The 21411-nt window shown below is 35.3% G+C and overlaps 1 pseudogene; it reads left to right on the top strand.

Moving 5' to 3' along the window:
* The first annotated feature begins 19234 nt into the window (after positions 1–19234).
* On the top strand, positions 19235–19864 carry LOC114617988 (annotated as a pseudogene).
* Positions 19865–21411: the final 1547 nt, after the last annotated feature.

The raw sequence follows: 21411 nt of genomic DNA, 5'->3' as shown, positions 1-21411 counted from the left end.
AATATACTCCACTTGAAATTATCAGTGCTTTGAGTATGAATTGGGAGAAACGGGCAATGAAATGAACCTAACAAGAAGCGGTGATTCTTCAACCCAGTGATACCGAGGTTTACCCCATCCAGTTATGAGCTCTTGTAAATGCTCTGCAGATTTCAATTCAACACGCCTGTGTCCTGGTTATCCACTCTTATGGGGGCTTCTTGGTGGAGTAGTAGTGAATTTCTACAGTTCACTTGTCTGCATAGAGGTCGTGCTGTGCCTGGCAGTAATCTCCACTGCCCTTCAGAAACCCCATAAATGTGTGACTGAGAACATCACAGAAAGGAATATGTCTACTCATTGAAGATTGTGGCCTAATCATACAGGCGATACAGAGGCAGCACAGGCGTGGCCGCGGCATGGAAGTCGCAGAGCGCTGCGGTGATGCAGGCGGTGGGGGCACCAGACGACCATGCAGTCTATTTGTAGTTTTTAAAGTTTAGTATTTTAATTGAAGCTCATATCGCTGTAACAATCTCAATGATATTTACAAAACTTAAAATAAATCTTGTATCATATTGTGCTTAAAAATAAAATAATAATGCAATTCCATGCTTCAGGTAGAGCAGACAAGCTACATGTTTTATGAAATTGCCATTCTTCTTTCTTTTTCTAGAAAAAAGAAAAGAAACATTGTAGAAACATTATAGAAACATCTCTTGTCTCCTAAATAATATAACCCCGATATCTGCATTTCTAATTTGATGTTCCAAGCATTGAAGTATACAGCAGGTGTACATGTCTCATGATAATTTTTTATTAGTAAGTCCCTAAGTATATTCTTAGGTAAATGGATGAAACTAGAAAATATCATCCTGAGTGAGGTAACCCGATAACAAAAAAACATACATGGTATTCACTCACTGATTATTGGATATTAGCCCAGAAACTTGAAATACCCAAGATTCAACTCACAGACCACATGAAGCTCATGAAGAAGGAAGACCAAGTGGGGCTCTTCAGTCCTTAGAAGGAGTAACAAAATGCTCAAGGGAGCAAATATGGAGACAAAGTGTGGGACAGAAACTGAAGGAGAGGCCATCTGGAGACCATTCCACCTGGGTATCTACCCCATGTGCAGTCACCAAAGGCAGAGGCTGATGTGGATGTCAGGAAGTGCATGCTGACAGGAGCCTGATATAGCTGTCTTCTTAGAGGTCTACCAGAGTTTGACATATTCAGAGGCGGATGCTCACAGCTAACCATTGAGTTGATCATGGGGTTCCCAAAAGAGAGGTTAGAGAGAAGACTGTAGGAGCTGAAAGGGTTTGTGGCCCCGTGAGGAGAACAACAATACCAACCAACCAGAGCTCCCTGGGTCTAAACCACCAGCCTGGGAGCACTTAGGGAGGGATTCATGGCTCCAGCTGTATATGTAGGGGAGGATGGCCATGTAGGGCATAGGTGGGTGAGGAGATCCTTGATCCCATGAAGGCTGGACGCCGCGTGTGGAGGAATTCGAGGGTGGGAGTGGGGGGTGAGGTAGGGGTGTATCCGTAGAGAAGCAGGAGGAGGGGGGATGGGATAGGGAGTTCCTGGGCGGGTGGGGGGGGTTAAGGGAGTAACATCCCAAATGTAAATAAAATATCCAATAAAAAATCACAAAAAACTTCTAATGTGTTCTTTACTTTATGATATTATTATTTTACCCTATACCAATTCCTAAACAACATTCATCAGACATAATTATTAGTGTAAAATTAATATGACATTAGGTTGTAATTCTAGAAATTTGCTTATGGTAGAACATATAACATTTAGCAATAGATAACATATTAAATTATTAATTTACTATTTTAATTAAATTAAATAATGATATATTATTAAATTATTATTAAATATATGTACAATATATTATATATAATTATATCACTAAAGTGCCATGCAAGTGATTATAAGGATTATATGGTATCAAGTCATCTAAAAGAAGACTAAGTTTTCTTAACGCTGAAATGGCAGAGCACTTGGTTGGTAAATGTGAAGTGACTGCTAGTAAGCCATAAGCTGGGGTTGGTAGGGTTGCATATTGTTACATACAACTTAATATATTAATGACTAAAAACTAAGTAATTTGAGATCTCTGGAATTTTTATCACCAGCATAACTGTATTGAGAATATCATTATTAGAACACATTGAATCCTCAGGAAAAAAATCACAAATTCTACAAAAATACGAGCTGCATTTTATATTTGTGTTTATTGTTTACATTGGAATTACTTCAGTTGTTATAGTGGACTCCAGCCAACAGAAACATACAGGTTGTAGTTTTGCATAGCTATTTTTAATTGTTTAAATGTTCCAGGGACTTATCTTATTTTCTATATAGTTCTACAATACGCTAGAATTGTCAATGGTTTTCAAGAATGGTATGTTTGCTCTCCATGAATAATATAGTGTCACCATCAACAGCTTGCGATTCACTAGCAGCCTATGTTATTCTCATTAGACCAGTGCATTGCCATCCTACAGTTAAGAAAACAGATTTTCACTTAAATAACCTGATACCATACATTATTTGCTGAATTCATAATTTCTGACAGGTTATTTTTATTAAGACATATACTTGGATGTGATAAAGATGGCTATCTTATATAGTAACATATATTAGCTACTTATATTACTTTAGATGAAAATCTCCAGTTCAAGATGAGTTCTCCCAAAAATTCCACAATTCTGCTACATGGAATATTACTTTTCAAAGGTTTAAGATCATAACAAAGTAGGTCTGAATTGTATTTTAAAAAAAACAACTAAGTATTTTCCTTTCTCAGTTAACTTTGGCTTTACTATAGAAAGTACTAAGAAGTCCTTTTAGTTCAAATAAAAAGTATGAAAGAAATCATTATGGCTGCATGAAATTGGAAGGATGCTTCTTAAACTGTTATCTAGAGAAACAATTACTATGTATTTCTAACAGGTTCTGTTAAAACATCTCACAATCACTTATTTCTCTGAATGATCCAGTCACTTCTCCTTTTTCATCCTTTTTCTTCCATGCTTACAGAGCTTAAAACTGAATGTGATTCTGGGGATTCCTTGTTGCTAGTCTGTAAGTAATGTGTAAGAAACACTTCCTGTCAGAAGTTTATAGACTATCATAGAGAAATCAATGGATTATCTATATACGCACTACAAAACTCTTAGTCTGAATCATCAAAGAAATTTTAATTTAAGCTGAAATACCTTGGCAGGAGGTATTGGATGCATTTGCTCAAGAGGAAAAAGTGTTAGTCATAAGTTAAATTTCAAAACTTAAAATTAAAGGATAAATCTCTTTCCCTTAGGATACTTCATGGTATTACTTAGTCATGATAATTTTGGCTAATTATTAAAAATAACATTTACAGCTTTATTAATGTAATAATATATGGATCAATTTAAGAAACTGTAATATAGATGACAATTCCACTGGCTTACTTTATCTTTATGAAATTACCTAGAAATCACTGAGAAGTATAGCATTAAGTCAACTGTGTTTTGAAGTCATTTATTGATTTCAATAAACTATGATATCTAGAATGGAGACTCTTGGTATTCTGTTTTTATCATTTTTAATATTTTTTTTCAATTTTAATTATGTTTATATAAAATGGTATATGACTGTGACTACTGGGACCTACATCTGATAGAGGGCTAATATCCAATATATACAAAGAACTCAAGAAATTAGACTCCAGACAACCAAATTACCCTATTAAAAAATGGGGTATAGAGCTTAACAAAGAATTTTCAATGGAAGAAACTCGAATGGCCGAGAAGCACCTAAAGAAATGTTCAGTGTCCTTAGTCATCAGGGAAATGAAAATCAAAACAACTCTGAGATTCCATCTCACACCAGTCAGAATGGCTAAGTTTAAGAACTCAGGTGATAGTAGATGCTGGCTAGGGTGTGGAGAAAGAGGAACACTCCTCCATTGTTGGTGGGACTGCAAGATGGTGGAACCACTTTGGAAATCAGTGTGGCGGTTCCTCAGAAAATTGGACATAGCATTACCTGAGGATCTAGCTATACCACTCCTAGGCATATACCCAGAAGATGCTCGAACATATAACAAGGACATATGCTCAACTATGTTCATAGCAGCCTTATTTATAATAGCCAGGAGCTGGAAAGAACCCAGATGTCCTTCAACTGAGGAATGGATTCAAAAAATGTGGTATATTTACACAATGGAGTATTACTCAGCTATTAAAAACAATGAATTCGAGAGGTTCCTAGGTAAATGGATGGAACTAGAAATTATCATCCTGAGTGAAGTAAGCCAATCACAAAAGAACACACATGGTATTCACTCACTGATTATCGGATATTAGCCCAGAACCTTGAAATGCCCAAGATGCAACTCACAGGCCACATGAAGCTCATAAAAAAGGAAGACCAAGTGGGGGTGATTCAGTTCTTCTTAGAAGGAGCAACAAAATACTCAAGGGAGCAAATATGGAGACAAAGTGAGGGACAGAAACTGAAGGAGGGGCCATTTGAAGACCTTTCCACCTGAGTATCCATCCCATGTGCAGTCACCAAAGGTAGATGCTTATGTGGAAGTCAGGAAGTGCATGCCGATAAGGGCCTGATATGGATGTCTCCTCAGAGGCCTTCAAGAGTTAGACATATTCAGAGGCAGATGCTCACAACTAGCCATTGAACTGATCATGAGGTTCTCAATGGAGGAGTTAGAGTGAAGACTGAAGGAGCTGAAAGGGTTTGTGGCACCTTGAGGAGAGCAACAATACCAACCAACCACAGCTCCCAGGTTCCTAACCACCAGCCTGGGAGCACTTATGGAGGGATCCAGGGCTTCAGCTGAATATGTAAGAGTGGAGGGCCCTGCTGGGCACAGGTGGAAGATGAGATCCTTGACCTCATGAAGGCTGGACGCCCCACGGGGTGGGAATTTTGAGGGTGGGGAAGTGGGAGTGGAGAGGGTAGGAGGGGTTACATCCATGGAGAAGAAGGAGGAGGGGTAAGGGGATGGGGGGTTCCCGGGTGGGTGGGGGATGGGGTAAGGGGATAACATATGAAATGTAAATAAAATATCCAATAAAAAAAGAAAATAACACTTCATTGGTTTTTATTTCAGTAATAAAATATCTTCATACATTATTCACTATGAATCTCAATTATTTGATAAAAGAAGCAGCAAGATCACCACATACCTAAACTGTGACTTTAAAAGGGAGCTGTGACTCAGAACTTCCACTGTTCCTGGCAGTCCTCAGGAGATGGAGAAGTCCTTTCTGAGATGTATAATTAACAAGAGTTTAGAGAAAAGCTCTAATTTTCCATGGAAATAAATTTCCCAAATTACAGTTGTCCAGTTTTAGCTAAATTTACAAGCTCTATAGGAATAGCCCTCACTTTGTTGAGTATTGTACAAACATTTGGACTTAATTTCACAATGTCATTTTTGTACCCCTCAGTTGAAGGCAGTAGAAAAAGAAAATGGAAAAACAATCTAAGATGTAGTTTATTCTGTTTTGGGGATTTATAACTAACAATTTCTTTATTGGCCAAATGCCCAGTTCTTGCTCACAGTGGGAGTCAGGGAAACTCAGAAGTACTGGCTTACTGTTAACTGTTACAGCATCAAAAATTCAGAAGCTTAAATCATAGAAGACTATTAAAGTTGGGTTAAGAAAGGCAAAATAAGATAGAAGAGTTAGAAGATCATGAGAAAAGGTATGTTGTCTTGAATATTTCTTTTTCTTAACAGAAGCAAGATGAGTGTTGGAACAAAGCCACATTACAGCCTGAAGAAGACACACTGTCACAAATGGCCACAGACCGCACGAGTGAGAGTAGCCTCTGAAAAGTTATGAATCTTTTTAAGTGCATATGCATGTGTAGATGTTCCTAAGAATGTGGATGGGCATGTATGCACATATGTGCATCTAAATGTGAAGACCAGAGTCAACCACATGGCCATGTATGTGGGCCTTTGAGATGGGTTCTCTGCTTATCCTGGTGCTCGTCAATTAGTATACAAGGCCACCAAGTCCTAGGGATCTGCCTGACTCCACCCTCAGTGGTCTAGGATTACAAGTTGTTTCTCCTCACCGGGCTTGTTTTATGTAGATTCAAAGGATTTGAACTCAGGACCTCTGGATTGTAAGGCTTTACTGTTATGACTGTGCTACTGTGTTATGACTGTTATGACTTTCTTGGTCCTTTTTTAAAAAATATAAAGATTCACCTGTAGATGAACTTAGAGATCTCTAATAAACAGTAGGACATCCAAAAATCTGGATACCACTTTGCAAAATCTTGATAGAAATTCCTTCCTTTTTGCTGAAATGAGTATAAAATATGACTATAAATAATCTCTTTGACCTACACTGTCTAAATTTAAAATTTCAAAGCAGCATTGTCCTCTAAACGGACATTTTATAGAGTCTATTTATTCCATTACACAGACAATTTGGAAAAATGTATTTTCTTGCAAATATCTGAATTGTGCAAAAAAAAAGAAAATCAATCTTAGAACTATTTAAAACACAGACTATTTGGGGGCTAAAAATGGCACAATCTAACTCCATCACTTATATTATTCATGAGTCTCGGTTCCAAAGGAGTTCCACTTTTCCTTAAAATCCTAGTTTAAAGCCCAGAAGTCCTTGATGAATCCGTAAAGTACATCAAAAAGCTGCTTCTAAAAGAAGACTTCTAAATTGCCCCCAAAATTGACCTGCTCCTGGATTGGGAGGGTAAACTCCCCCGAATATCTTGTAATAGAAAATTATTAAATAGTTACAAAGTGTAAAAACTTGTGTGTGTGTGTGTGTGTGTGTGTGTTGCATACATGAGAGAAAATTTAAAACTTAGTATACGAAGTAATAAGTTTCATGATGGATTTTTATAACATATTTTGGTTGATCCTCTTGCCTTGCTTACCTCCAAAAACCTCTTTCTTCTCCAAAGCAGTCGTTTCCTTTCTTCTACACAATAACATCCCTTTTGCTTTCAAGTCCCATTTATACTATTTTATTGGCATTTTAAAACTATATCTCATACTATCTAGTTAAGGCAAATGTGAGAGGTCTTTTTTTAATTCTAAAGTTCGTGAGATAAAATGTATATAAGAAATAGTTATAACCTTCAAATCTCTAAATATTTATCTTGAAATTTTTATAGACTTTTTAAAATATAAAAGTCAATGAATACATGCCTAGTTCGTGAATGTGCCTAGTGATTAAAAAGAAGCAGGGCCATACTGTAAACTGAAGTCTTACCCGGGTCCGAGGTCAGGCTTTCTCTAATGACGATCCACCTATGCAAATTTTACAGTGCTCTTTATAAATACTAATTCAGTGGTTCCCAGCCTTCCTAAGGCTGTGACCCTTGAGTACAGCTCCTCATATTCTAATAACCACAAACATAGAATTATTTTTACTGGTATCTCATAAACCACTGTAATAACCTATGATAAGAATCACTATCAATATTTTGTGCAAGATATTTGATCAAGAGAGGTAAAGCTATGGGTTACATCTAAACATGGACAGTGTGTCATTGCATCATGAGAACAATGAAAACTTTAAAATCACCTTCTGAAAACAAACTAACATATATTCTTATTCCTCAAATAACCATTTCAGTTGGAAGTCGAATTTTGATTGTATGAAATAGTGCGGGCATGGTTTTCAAATATTTCAACATATTAATGATAGAATCTAATTTTCATATTTCTGTTTCCCTTCCAATTGTTAAAACTACAGTAGAGGTATTTCCTTCCAGTGTATTTTCTAGAGTTTAAAATGACAGTGTTTTCTCAAGCAACACTTTAAGCAAAATCAGAGAAGTAACAATAGCCTGTGGCTAATTAGGTCTCAACTATTCATATTTCAGCTTATTGAAGATGATGTATTATACTTGTAAGCTAACCATAATAATAAAGATTCCTTGTAACCAGAAAGACACCTGTATTATAGGTCTCTTAGACTTCTTTTCGAAGTTTCTCTACTGTTCTTTTACTTTGTGTCAGGAAAGCAGAAATCAAAGACTAGGTTCTTGAGATTATTATTTGCCCAATTGTTTATCATGTTACCTATCAACAAATATTAATTCCACATCTACTCTGTACAAGACCGCATAGCAAAAGGCAAGGAAGGTTTTATAACATCTAGAACTGCAACATCACTGCTGCAGCAAAATACAAACATGGATTCTACAAGGTTCTTGTCTGGCAATGCAGGCATCTGATGTGGTATAAAACTTTACATTTTTTACATTGGATCAATATTTAGCTAAAAGGCATCAAATGTATTTTAAGTGGAAAAGCTGTCAAAATATTTAGCATTAACCATTGTGTTACCATTTCCTAAAGATGAATACAAATCAAACACTGATTAACCATAAATTTTCATGTATATCATTATCAATCTGAATAAACCAAGCTAAGGCATTTAAAAATGAACAAGCATTAATGACTCAAGCTTTGGCCTTGAAAATATGAGTTAGTTTGTTTCTAAAATCCAATCACTGCTGCAAAAGAATATTTTCAGAATCTTTTGTGGCATTTAGATTTATTTGGCATAATCAGGTTTCCCCACCCTAATTGCGACATCTATGGTGCAATCATCATATTTAATCTTCAGAAACAATGCAGGAGAGGGAGCAGAAAGATTGTCAGAGTCAGAGGACCAGGAAGGCTGCTGCTAGATAGCATCTCCTCAACATGATAGGACTGATATACCCACAAAATATCAATGAGATGAGTACCTAGACAAAATCAAAAACTATTTTAGTTATAAATAAGAGAAAGCTTACTCCTAAGACAAAGAATTGAATTATGTTGTTGCTCCCTACGTGGAAGAGAAGGTTATAATGGTCTATTAGCACAGATAGACTTGATTCTGATGAGTTATAATTGAAAAACACTTTTTTGGTGTTGTTCTGGGATGAAATCCAACCACACTAGTGAGTGTTACCTGGTGGTAATTTCAATTTCTCCTCTCCCTAGAAGGGATATAAATAATGTTTGGATAAGCTTTTGTTTTCCACCATGGGTATACTATGTATCATGTGTGTTATAAACATTTGTTGAATGAGTATGACGTGTGTCACTTAATATATGGAATGGAGTAACATCCTGGTTTTCTTCAATTTCACCATTATAAAACCTTGATTTTTTTCTTCATAATATTTTTAACATTCCTTTCTTTTCTCAGATAGACTCTGAAAATGTTTTCATTATTTCCATGATTTTCTGCTTAGGTCTGTGATTTTCAACATTTACACTTAAGTGATCATCCTGTTGCTATGTAATTCATATATATATATATATATATATATATATATATACATTCAGTTTAATGCTTTATCATACCTTTAATACTTGGAATTTTACAGTTTGAATTATTATGTTTTACAAAATAGTTGTTTTCAGTAGTAGTTGAGAAGATCAATGTCAATATGCATTTTCTTGTAACTAACTCCTTTTGGATCTTTGAATAAACTTCTCATACTATATCAAGGGCATCAGGTACATGATCCTTTATGTGTCTATTACTTTAGGGATTAGGGGAAGTATATTGTTTCATATTTGCTGGGTAGTCAAAATCAATTTTTCTTCAATGACTTGATAAAAAAATAAATCAGGAAGAAACTACATTTTTAAGATCAGGAACCCGTACCTATTTATGCTGTCCAAGGCTTTTATAACATCATAGAAAAGTCAGAGGATGGAGAGATAGGCCACAAAGAGGACATTCCAGCATAGTACATCAATTGCACTCAAGAATTCAATGGGGGCTGGAGTGCTCTTAACCTCAGGTGTTAAGAGCACTGACTACTCTTCCAGAGGTCCTGAGTTCAAGTCTCAGCAATTACATGATGCCCTCTTCTTGTGTCTGAAGACTGTTAAATGTTTTTTTAATGTCCTAGAAAAGAGAGAGAGAGAGAGAGAGAGAGAGAGAGAGAGAGAGAGAGAGAGAGAGAGAATTCAATTATACCTATATATTCCTGCATAAGATCTACACCAAAATGGGCCTGTCAACTGTCTGGCATTGATAGAGGAGAGATTCCTAAATCCTTCCCTGAAGGACTATCAGGAGTTATCATCAATAGGAAAAGGGATTTTCATTTTCTTCAGTGGTATGCTCATTGATACTTTATATAACCTTCTAACCATGATCATGTACACAATGTAATTAAATTCAGTGGGGTACATACACAAGGAGCGAAGATATAACAGTGGGAAGGGGACTAGTTGAGAGTATGGGCCTTGGTCAGAGTGAATGGGATGAGAGAAGGTAAGGGGCTATAAAATGACTCAGCTTCAATATGTACAATTATGAAGCTGTGAACAAACTTTTAAAGGTAATTACAGTATGTCATGTTGAAGTTAAAGATTATGACTTTACTCAAAAAAATATATTCATGTATTATTATTACATGTAACTGAATGTCAGATTTTAACATTTATGTGTTAAATATGTTCGTGTGTAAACAAATATTTTTATTAATTTTATTTAACTTTTATATATGTTTTATACTTTAAAACATGATATAATGCACAGAACACGCATTATTTTTAAGATGTAAAAGAAAAGTGAGTGAAATTAACCTCTAAATCTTCTCTCCCTCTTTCTGTCTGTCTGTCTCATGTGTTGTATTTAATTTTGTATTTAAATTTTAAATGGAATACAAATAAAAGTAAGTTAAAAAAAAAAAGACCAGGAACCCATTATTCACATTTGCTATAAAACTTTGTTACGGAAAAATCTGGAGGATAAAAACAAATCACTGGTCATACCAGTGAGTGGAAACTGTTGCTTAGTAGAGAAAAGAGTGGAAAAATGAGATGTTTGTTTCACACATTTTGGCTTTCTTCTGTCAAGCTGACTCTTAGCAGCTAAACAGACTATTTCTCATGCATCTGTGTTACTGTCTTTTATCCATCATGGCCTTGGAATGAACTACTCCAGCAAGACGGTTTGAAAGAAAAACATACATATACATTGGCAGGAGTCCTCAGGCTCTTTTTAGAATCATTGCTTTTAAGTCAGGTTGGCTCCCGTCCAAATTTAAAAGAAAAAGAGCAACAGTTAAACAGCTGGTACCAATTATACTGACTTCAGTGGGTGTACATGCTCAAGTGTCAGAGAAGCCAGCAGGGCCTATGACATAATGGGCTAGTTATTTCATAACTGGACCGTGATGCTTGCCAGTTGGCTTCTCTTTAAGAAATCTTCAGAGTTATTCCACCCACACTCTTGTAATCAACAGTCATTACCATATTAGTGTGTTTGTGTTCCACAGAACTCATCATGTAAGTGTGCATATACGCCACATGAATTTGTTAATGGAAAAAAAACATGACTTAGAAAAACTTAGATAAATGATTTCTATAAATAGTTGTTTGATAAGCAATTTGTTTGGACTCTAGCACAGAGTTATGGGACTTGAAAACTGAAATGAACTGAACTGTCTTAATTAACAAAACAGAAGACACATTATTTGAAAAATTTTAACATGACAATTTACTTACAATGTATTTTCTCTCAAATTCATTTATAGAAACAATGAGAAAGCTACAGAGATGGTCAATTGTTGATCCACTTAAAACATACTACATTTTTGTAATGTAGTTTTATATTTAAACTTGATTTTATAATCTAGCCTTATTTTTTTTAAGGAGCTACGTGAAGATTTTTTTTTTGTAGAACTATAAGGAAAATATTGTCCCTATTGAACAGAAAGAATTTGGAAGAGGAAAAAAGCTCCAGTTGATAAGTTTTCTCTATAAAAACTACATGTTCTAAATTTGGCAGGGTTTACTGGTTTTAGAATGTTCCTCTCTGAAATAGAAACTCCCTTAAGTTTACTTTAGGAAAATAAATAAATCCATTGCTCTCAATCAGGATGAGCATCTCACAAATCACAAAGAGGATTTTGTAGCTAGGCAACCAGGGTCAGGGAGACAGTAAGCAGGGCCTGCTGAACACACACAGCAGGCAGAGTGCGAGTTTGAGCTGGGAAGCACAAAGTGAATATAGGATTTTGAAGTACTCCTTTAAAAACACATCATTCCATAATACCTTGCAGGTGTGTACCATGAAAGCCAGCTGCTCCAAACTCATGCTTTGATGAAAAAGTATTTTATTCAGAATATTTTCCAGTATAAATGTATCCTGATTAGCCAAAGAAAACTGGAAAACAAAACCTCGGGTCTTTTTGTTACTCATGTCATGTCAGTTGATTGCTGAGTGAACATTTGCCGCTCCTAGACAAAGATATAATCTATGCTTGCAAAGAAAAGGGACAATTGGCTAACTCCTATACGAAAGCCAATTAAAACAGTTGAAAGATTTTCATGGATTTTCATCTGTTCTTTTCAAGTAACTGAGATCAATATTTCTAACTTTTTACATGTTCACAGAGCAGAGCACAAAGTTGTTGTCTCTATAAGAATTCTACAAATCAACAGACATGACAAAAATCAAATGGTGTTATTGATTTTGAGTTTGCTTTTAAGATCTAACATCTCTAACCTCAAAAAGTTAGCCCTATGAAATTATTTCAGAGAACCTTGGTAATTATTCCATTTTTTTTTGCATTACCAAGTGGGTGTGTTGGAAACAAGAATGCTGTAAACAGCTCTAAAATGTATATGCCACTCTTCCACAAGTGGACAATATGGAGAGTGGGAGAGGTTTTGGAGGTCTAAATGTGATTATCTTCTTGAAACTTCTCCCCTGAAGGCTATATGGGAAAGAGGAGGAAGAAGGTTGTAAAAACCAGAGGTGATGGATGACTTTAGGGAAGCAATATCTTCCAGAGTGCAGCATGCACACAGACTGCATATGTTCAAGTTAGAGAAAGTCCCAGCACTGAGATGAGGAAGTAGACATGGGCCTCCATTCCTAACAAAGAGGCATTTTTCAAGCTGTACCTGCTTAAAGGGAAAATTTAGGTTTCTACAATAGAGCACCACTGTGTATACTAAGCAGTATCCAGAGAGGGCCTCATGCCCAGGATTACTTGTCCAACATTAGCATGGACTCTCTGTTGTATTTGGTTTTGTTTTCATGTAAGTATGTATATTTTTTTTCACTTTGCCATATATTATCTTAGTGGTCTTTTTCCTGTTTGTTTTGATTCTGTTTTTGAAGTATGATTTGCTTCTCACTTTTGTTTTTGGTTTACTCAGTGTGTTTGTGTGTGTGTGTGTGGTTGTGTGTGTGTATTTTGTTTTTGGTTTGTTTTGAAAAAGAAACACACACACAGATAGAGAGACAGAGAGATGCATACACAAAGGTGTGGGAGGAGGAAAATTGAGAGAACATTAATTGGGTAGGTAGGAAGGATCTGGAAGGAGATAGGATAGAAGAAACATTTTCAAAATATATTGTATAAAGATATTGTTTCTAAAAATGAGAAGATATATGGGAAATATAAAGAAGTGGTTGCGAATATTAATCTGTTGGTAGGTTAAATATGTATTTTATGAAAAATGGAAATTGTATATCATTTTTAATCCATTGCTTTATTATTGTGTGTAAATTTGCTTTTGCACATGTATATATACACATTCTTGTGTGTTTGCATGTGTTTGTATGTGTGTGTGTGCATGTATGTGTTTGCTCTTATGGTCATGCCATGACATGTTCTTGGCGTTTGTGACAACATCCAGATTTGATTATTTTCTTACTTTATAAGGTACCAGGCCTGAACTCAGTTCCTCAAACTTTCATGGTGAACAATTTAAGTCTCTGAGCTATCTTATCACCTACTAGCATTTTGCCACTGTGCTAATAATTTGATGAGAAATTTTGATATGTTTGATCCACACCCTTGCCCTAAAACACACTAACTTGCCCTCCATTTTCCCCAGAAATTGTAGTTCTGTCTGAACAGAGATCATGGCTGCTTGAAGTGTGAAAAAAAATGTGACAAGCATCTTTTTAGCTGTGCAGGTTGAAACAATTTCAGATTTAGTTTGGAGGCATTGCATTTTAAATGCTTTCAATTTAAGCATGATAATGGAAATTTTGATGCTGTTTTAGGGATATCCATCATGTTTAGCAAATCTGTTGCCCATTAGTGAACAATGAAGAACGCAGGGTACATAAGAAAATCATCTTTAAGATTGTTTCCTATTGTTTAAAAATACAGGAAAAGAAAAACACAAGCTTTGTTGTTGTTCATCTTTTCTAGCTTTTCCTCTCCATTTTAATTTTTGACCATTACACCTATAGGTAAACTCCAATGGGAACATAATTCAGTGTAATTTTATGTTTAAAAAGAAAGCTGTATCTCATAGTAAAGCTGTGTTTGCTGAACTCAAGGGCTCTTAGCATAGACACCTGACCCAAAACTACAGGCAAGGTCCATAGCTCCCTACATGATATTGAGAAAATGCATTTGGATGCCTATAAGGCCGTAGGTGAGACCACAGGATGCTTGGTTCAGCAGTATTCTCTGAACTTGCAAACTTTCCCTCTTAGCTGATCATCAGAAAAAAATATGATGTTATATGTGTATACACTCTAGATAAATTTGGGAATCTTTGTTTCATCGGAAGAATAGTAAGGAAAGAAGATTCAATAATCCCTTTTTTAGCCTAAAGAATTCAGAAGAGTCTGATGTTGCACACTGTGTTATTAACCAGTTTTGTGTTAACATATAGGCTAGGCAGGATGGGAAAACTATATAGATGGATGAAAGTTGGATGCAGGTTTTCTGTAGGGTTTGTGTTGTATGAACATTATTTAAAAACATATATTGGCATTTCTCAATTCTCAAATCAAGCTTTGTTGTTGTTTATCTTTTCTAGCTTATATGAAATCTTATATGAAGGTAACATAGTATTAAATATCAATTATGGACTTATCTTTTTATCAGTTCCACATTCAATTGAAGCAAATAGTGCAGTAGAATTTCAGAATAAGCGATTGAAATCTTGGACTTACCAAGACTATTACTATATCTAGTCCTTAGCAGAATCACTATGTAAGCCCACGTATCCTTGAATAATAAAATCAAATCTAAACTTTTTTGATTAGAAATTTGTCCTCACTAAAAGAATTATTGGGTATTATTTGTTCATGGCATTGATACAACATTAACTTTAGGGCTTAATATATATGTGAATGTGTATTTTAAAAACATGTTTATAACATCTACTTGGCCTTTTAATCACACCGTAATTTAAATGTGTTTCAAGACAAATGAGCCATAAAGTTTTCATTGAACCCCACCTTTCACAGTGTGTGACATCTGTGAGTCAGATGGAAAAAGACAAACTGTCCCTTCATTTCCTGTGTTGTTCAAGGGGAAAGGATGCTTAATAGTTTGACCTTCGCACAAGTATGGTTGATTGTTTGCAGGTTGCAGCTTCTCATGTTTAGCACTAAGGCGTATTGACTACTAATGAGCAGCTTCTACCGTTATCTTGATATGTTCTTGAAACATTGATGCTGCTGCTCCTCTGCCAAAGCCTGTTGAAATGTTGATTCTCTCATGCAATCCAGACAACAGGCTATTTGTATCCCTTGCAAACCTTGTCTTCTTACTGCTGTGAACTGGCCAAGAAGGCAGGAGGAATAAAAAAAAAAACAACATTAGAAATGTTTTGAAGTTACATCCTTGAACTTTTAATAGCTCAGTGTAAAACTTTAGAAATTACCTTTTGAAAATCCAAAGTCAGATATCTTATTAAAAATAGAGACATTCGTATTTGCATTAAGTTCACCTTGAGAAACCACTTCTTGCATAAATAATGTGAATGAAACACTCAGTGTTTCATTTGCTGTTTCTCTTGTGTAAGGCATAAGGGATGATCAACAAATAGAGGGATAACACTGCAAAAGAAATCATGGGAGATGAAACTTCACATTTGAAATACAAATACAATAAGAAATTTATTTTATAATTTTATAAAAAGCATTTTTCCATTTTTTTCTGGTCAAGTTTTCTATGTGTAGCTCTGACTATCCTTGACCTCACTCTGTAGGTCAGGCTGGCCTCAAACTCAAGAAATCTGCCTGTGTCTGCTTTGTGAGTATTGGAATTAAAAGTGTGCACTACTATGCCCAACCTTATAAAGACAATGATAAATGGAAGTCAATAAGAAAAATGTACAAAAACAGATACAGAGTTTGGAACTGATTAAATATACCATGATTGTAACCATGGAAGAATAATGTTGATTATTTTAAATAAACCTTTCTACCTAAACAGGAGTAGACTCATGCAAGGTCCATTATTTTAGTAATTTGTACACTTGACTAATTTAACACATTGTTTTAACTTGGCCTAAAACTAATGTAAAATTAATCAATGAACAGATGAATTAATTAATTCCTTTTAGTTTAATTAATAAATACGTGCTGATGTCATTTACACCTGAACTTTTTTTAAAGTTAGGCTTCTCTTTATAGCTCCCATTTGCTTTAGACTCAGTAAACTCTTTCTTCAGGGATACCACCACAAAGCTATCAGTTTTCCTATTTTTCAATTCAAAGAGTAAATTTCAAAGCAGAAATACATAATACCGTGTATAATATGGACATGGCTTATAACTTTATTATTTATTTACAAAAAAATAATTATAAGAAATTTTATTGCAATTGTTAGAAAATTGTGATGTAATTGGCCAGCTTCTCTGTCAATTCTCTGATATTGTATTGAATAAGATGTGCATATATTGCATGCCAAATTTAATAGACAAAAAACTGGCAATGAATTATTAATAGCATCATTAATCCACGTATGAAACGTTATTGTGTAATTAATAATCTTTCTCTTGAAGAAGAAATATTGAAACAGTATAATTAACAATTGTAAGATTTAAAGAGGACAGAGCCTGTTTCTAACTCTAGGTCTCTCACATTAGTCTTGCTTTCTTTACAATCTAAATGAATGCAATTTTTCAGCTTTAAAGATTTTAGCAATTATTTTACTATTAAGAGGAAAATATTAATGTCATCACTTAGTATTTTAGTTAGTCTCAAAATTAATGAACTATATCAAATTAGTTGAAATAATCTTCAGAGGCTTATTATTAGCATTCCTAATTGACCGTGAGCATATGATCTTAGATGAGTCTTGAGTTTACTTGTTTTTAAATTTGTGCACATATGCAGTGCACTTATCTATCTATCTATCTATCTATCTATCTATCTATCTTTCCTTACTTCTTTCTTTTTCTATTTATCTTCTATCATCTATCTACCTATCATTTATCTACCTACCTATATATCATATTTTTATTTATCTACTTATGTATAAACTGATAGTCAATATATCTATTCATCTGAAAATTATATATGCTTTGCTATCATTAACAAATATTAATATAATTTATTATTCTCAAACTTAATTAAGAATACAATTAAAGCAACTTACTATATAGTATATATCAGTATTGGATAAAAAGGAAATGCATTTTACAATTTACCTCTATAAGATAGTATTACTTAGAATTAACTTAGAATGCATAGAATTCTGTACATATGTGTTAGCAGAGGAGGGAGAACTTGAAAATAATGCATAGCACTCTGTGTTTGAATGACAGATATCAAGAGGCCTAATATATGTTGTAATACTTTTTAAAAGTCAATCAGCCTAGTGCTTCAATTTGATTCAAATCCAATGTAATTTATGATACTATACCAATCTTTTCTGTTAAAGGCATAATTTTTACTTTTCAAAAATGTCCATTTTGTATAAAGGTATAAATTAATACCATGTAGATTGAGTTACACTATATAACCTAATATTTGATCTTTGGTCTTCACTCCTTGCTTTCCTATATTTGATCCTGATATGGGTTTTATAACTTTACTCAATGTTGTTCTGAGTAGTAGTTTGACTTTAAAATGTGATTATTTGCAGAAGTGCAGAGACCAGTTCCCTTTTTTCGTAACAGCTTTAATTGTTTTGTATAATCACTTCATCATGGAATTGTTTGGTTTGGGATGAATTTCTTATTCTTCATATTGAAATTGTAAAAAAAAATAATGAAGACACACTTGCATAAAAGAATGATAAAATTTTTGCAGTTTTCCCCCTATTCTACATGTTTGAACAGTACATTATGTTATAGGATGCTCCTATACCTTAGAGCTGTGAAGCAAGGCTTCTTTTGTTTACCTTGGAGTCAGTGCCTGTTGATTGAGTCTCATCTTGTGTACCTTTGAACTTAATTTCCACTTGACTCCTGTCCATTGAACCACCACCAGGCAGAAGGCAGCCGGCTGCACTGCTGGACAGATGTGAACGCGTGTGAAAGGGCAGGGTCCCGCCTCACTGTCTCTCCGACGCTCTCTCTAAAGTTGTTGCCTGCACTTCTCCTGGTGCCCCTGGCAACACTAGTTGTGTTGTGTCCTATGCCGTGGACAGGGAGAAGGCCTGCTTGTGACCTTATTATTGTTTTGAACTATTAAGATAAAATTGTAAACCACTCCTATTTCAGTTGCAAAAAACCAAAACCCTTGAAGCTTTCTTACGTTGTGAAGATTCATTATGTGGGATTTCTGGATTCACACAGAAGCTTGTATCAATGAAGAGTATTTAGGAGGGAAATAGGGTGAAACTTGTTACTTTTCTTTTCAAACCCTTTCCCTGTGCTGTACACACACACACACACACACACACACACACACACACACACACACACCCTCTCCATGCCGTGTTGGTCAAATGATGCCGTCCAGTGACTCCCTGACCTATAGTTGTCAAGAATAACTATTATCGTGATTAGTCCTCTGTGGGTGACTCTTGCCCCGTTTGCAGCCTTACTTTCTTTCCTACTCTCCACAATGTGGTACTGTTCTATAGATTCTAGATGGTGTAAAAAGCAAAAAGTTAATGTGCCTATGTGTTTTTAAAAGAAAATAAGTGATTGGTTACAAAACTCTGGCCTTTTTCATTATTACAAGCTCTGTTTTTTTGTTTTTTGTTTTTTTAAAAAAAGACTGGGAAGTGATTATTTCAGAGTTTTGAATCATAATTGTCTTAATCACAATTCACCATATTTTCTCTTGTAGTAAGAAAGCCAGAATGAGAAAAAGTTCGTGAATTAGCTAATCTGAATTTAAATAGAAAAAATTTTTTCATGTCCCCTTAAAAAAGCAAGTGTTTATTCTTAATAAAATATTTTTGAGAGGTCGAGGCAGGTGCAAGCCAGCAAGATGGCAGTGGTTAGAGTGGGCAGTCTGAGGCGGGCGGTGTCGGCCAGAGCTTGCTCATGCCCACTCGTGAACTGTCAGCTCCAGCCAGGCTCTACCACAAGAAGGTTGTGGATCATTATGAAAACCCAAGGAACGTGAAGTCCCTTGACAAGACATCTAAAAATGATGGAACCGGATTGGTGGGGGCCCTGGCATGTGGTGACATCATGAAATTGCACATCCAGGTGGATGAAAAGGGGGAAGATTGTGGATGACAGATTTAAAACCTTTGGCTGGGGCTCCGCCATTGATTCCAGCTCCTTTAGCCATCGAGTGGGTAAAGGCAAAAATGGAAGAGGAAGCCCTGACCATCAAAAACACAGACATCCCCAAGGAGCTTTGCCTGCTGCCTGTGAAACTGCACTGCCCCATGCTGGCGGAAGATGCCATCAAGGCCTCCCTGGCTGATTACAAACTGAAATGAGTCCAAGAAGGAAGAACCAGAGAAGCAGTGCGTCCTGGAGACACTCCAGCGGGTTACAGCACTGCTTCCTGCCACCCATCAAAGAAGCTACGTGAAACTCACGCACACTATTCACTATTTGCACTGTGGCTCTGATGCAAGCAAAATGTGCAGTTCACTATGCCTAATCCTGTGTTTCTTTCAGCTCACACATATCCTTAGTGCAGTTAATGTGTTGATTTAGTTGTGGACTGGGACTTAAATCAGCACTGAAGTCTTAAGCTCTGGAGAACGACAGGGTACCTGACCTGAGGTAGATTGCCAGCAGAGAGCCTTCCTTGTTCTGGCTATCTGACAGGATCTACTGCTGAGTATTTAGCAGATCTGCATATATAATAAAATATACAAGACAAAAAATTTAAAAAAATTTTTGAATCTGTGGTTTATTACATAACTGTTGTTTATGAACTCAGTGAGCTACAGAATAAGTTGAAATATTATATCCCAAGTTAAATTAACTCAGTTCAGGAAGTGGGAAACATTTTAAACTTAGAGATTATTAAAAAGATAAATTCAGGTGTTCAGAGAGATCACTAAGTGGTTAAGAGTACTTGTTATTCTTGCAAAGAACTCTGGTTCAGTACCCAGAACTAATTGTGGTCAAATCTTGTCTAACCTCAGTTTCAGGGAGAAACCTAAACCAGTATGTGGAATAGACCCCTGCATGACAGCACTATTCATAGTACAGGAGAAATATTTGCTTGTTAATGGATCAGTGAACTAAAAGTCACACACATGCAAACGAATTATTCAGTTTTTTTAAAATAATGATATTCTTACATTTTGTCATTATAGATGATCTCAGAAGACACTGTTAAGTAAAATATGCCAAGTACTGAGAAGAGATTTGCTAAGAGATGGACAATTGAGTAAGTGTTGACCAAAGTGAAAACTTTCACTCAGAGATAATTGATAATGTCAATTGTTGCTTACATGTTAATTGATGAAAGGTATCTATCATCTATCTATCTATCTATCTATCTATCTATCTATCTATCAATCTATCTATCTGATAAGTCCTCTCTATGTAGCCCAGGTTATTATAGGACTCATAAACATCCTGCTTTAACTTTTAAACAATTCCACAATGGAACAGATATATCAAGACAGCCTATCATAGGCAATACAGTTTTAATAATACAAGTCATAATTTTGATATAAATGCTGAAGTAGAAAAATGAGTCCAGAAATTGTAGGAAAATGAGTTGAGTAATTGATTAAAATTGATATTTCTTGATATGAACTCTATAGTGAAACATAGGTATGAAATACCATATTTTCCATGCTTTGGTGTCTAGTATGCTTTGGGAAAGAGAAAAAAACACTTAAATATTGTCAGACTTGTGTAGCAGCAAAGCATATCATGTATTACTAGATACAGCCTTCTGGAGCAGAAGCTCAAAAAAGCCACTAAGCTGTTGTCCTGGCAAAATAAGGCATTCTACAGAAACACTGTTAACTTTAGAGCTCAGTTTGAGGATACACTTTTTTTTACACTTCACAAAACAGTTGACAGACAAGAAGATAGCCTGTGTAGGATCTCCACACAGTGTTTTTATAATCATAGAAAAATGGAAAGATTATAAAGCCTCAACAGTCCAATAATAATAAAGGATTTATTAAGTTTTCATGTGAATGGACTATCACAATTTATAAAACTATTAAAAAATTATGAGCCTTAGGCTGACTCAATGAATATCTCTGTGAAATCCTCAGTTGGCTAGATGAAGA

This window comes from Grammomys surdaster, unplaced genomic scaffold, assembly GCF_004785775.1.
Source record: "Grammomys surdaster isolate TR1022 unplaced genomic scaffold, NIH_TR_1.0 139, whole genome shotgun sequence".
Classification (NCBI taxonomy): Eukaryota; Metazoa; Chordata; class Mammalia; order Rodentia; family Muridae; genus Grammomys; species Grammomys surdaster.
This window is presented reverse-complemented; position numbering and strand designations above follow the sequence as displayed.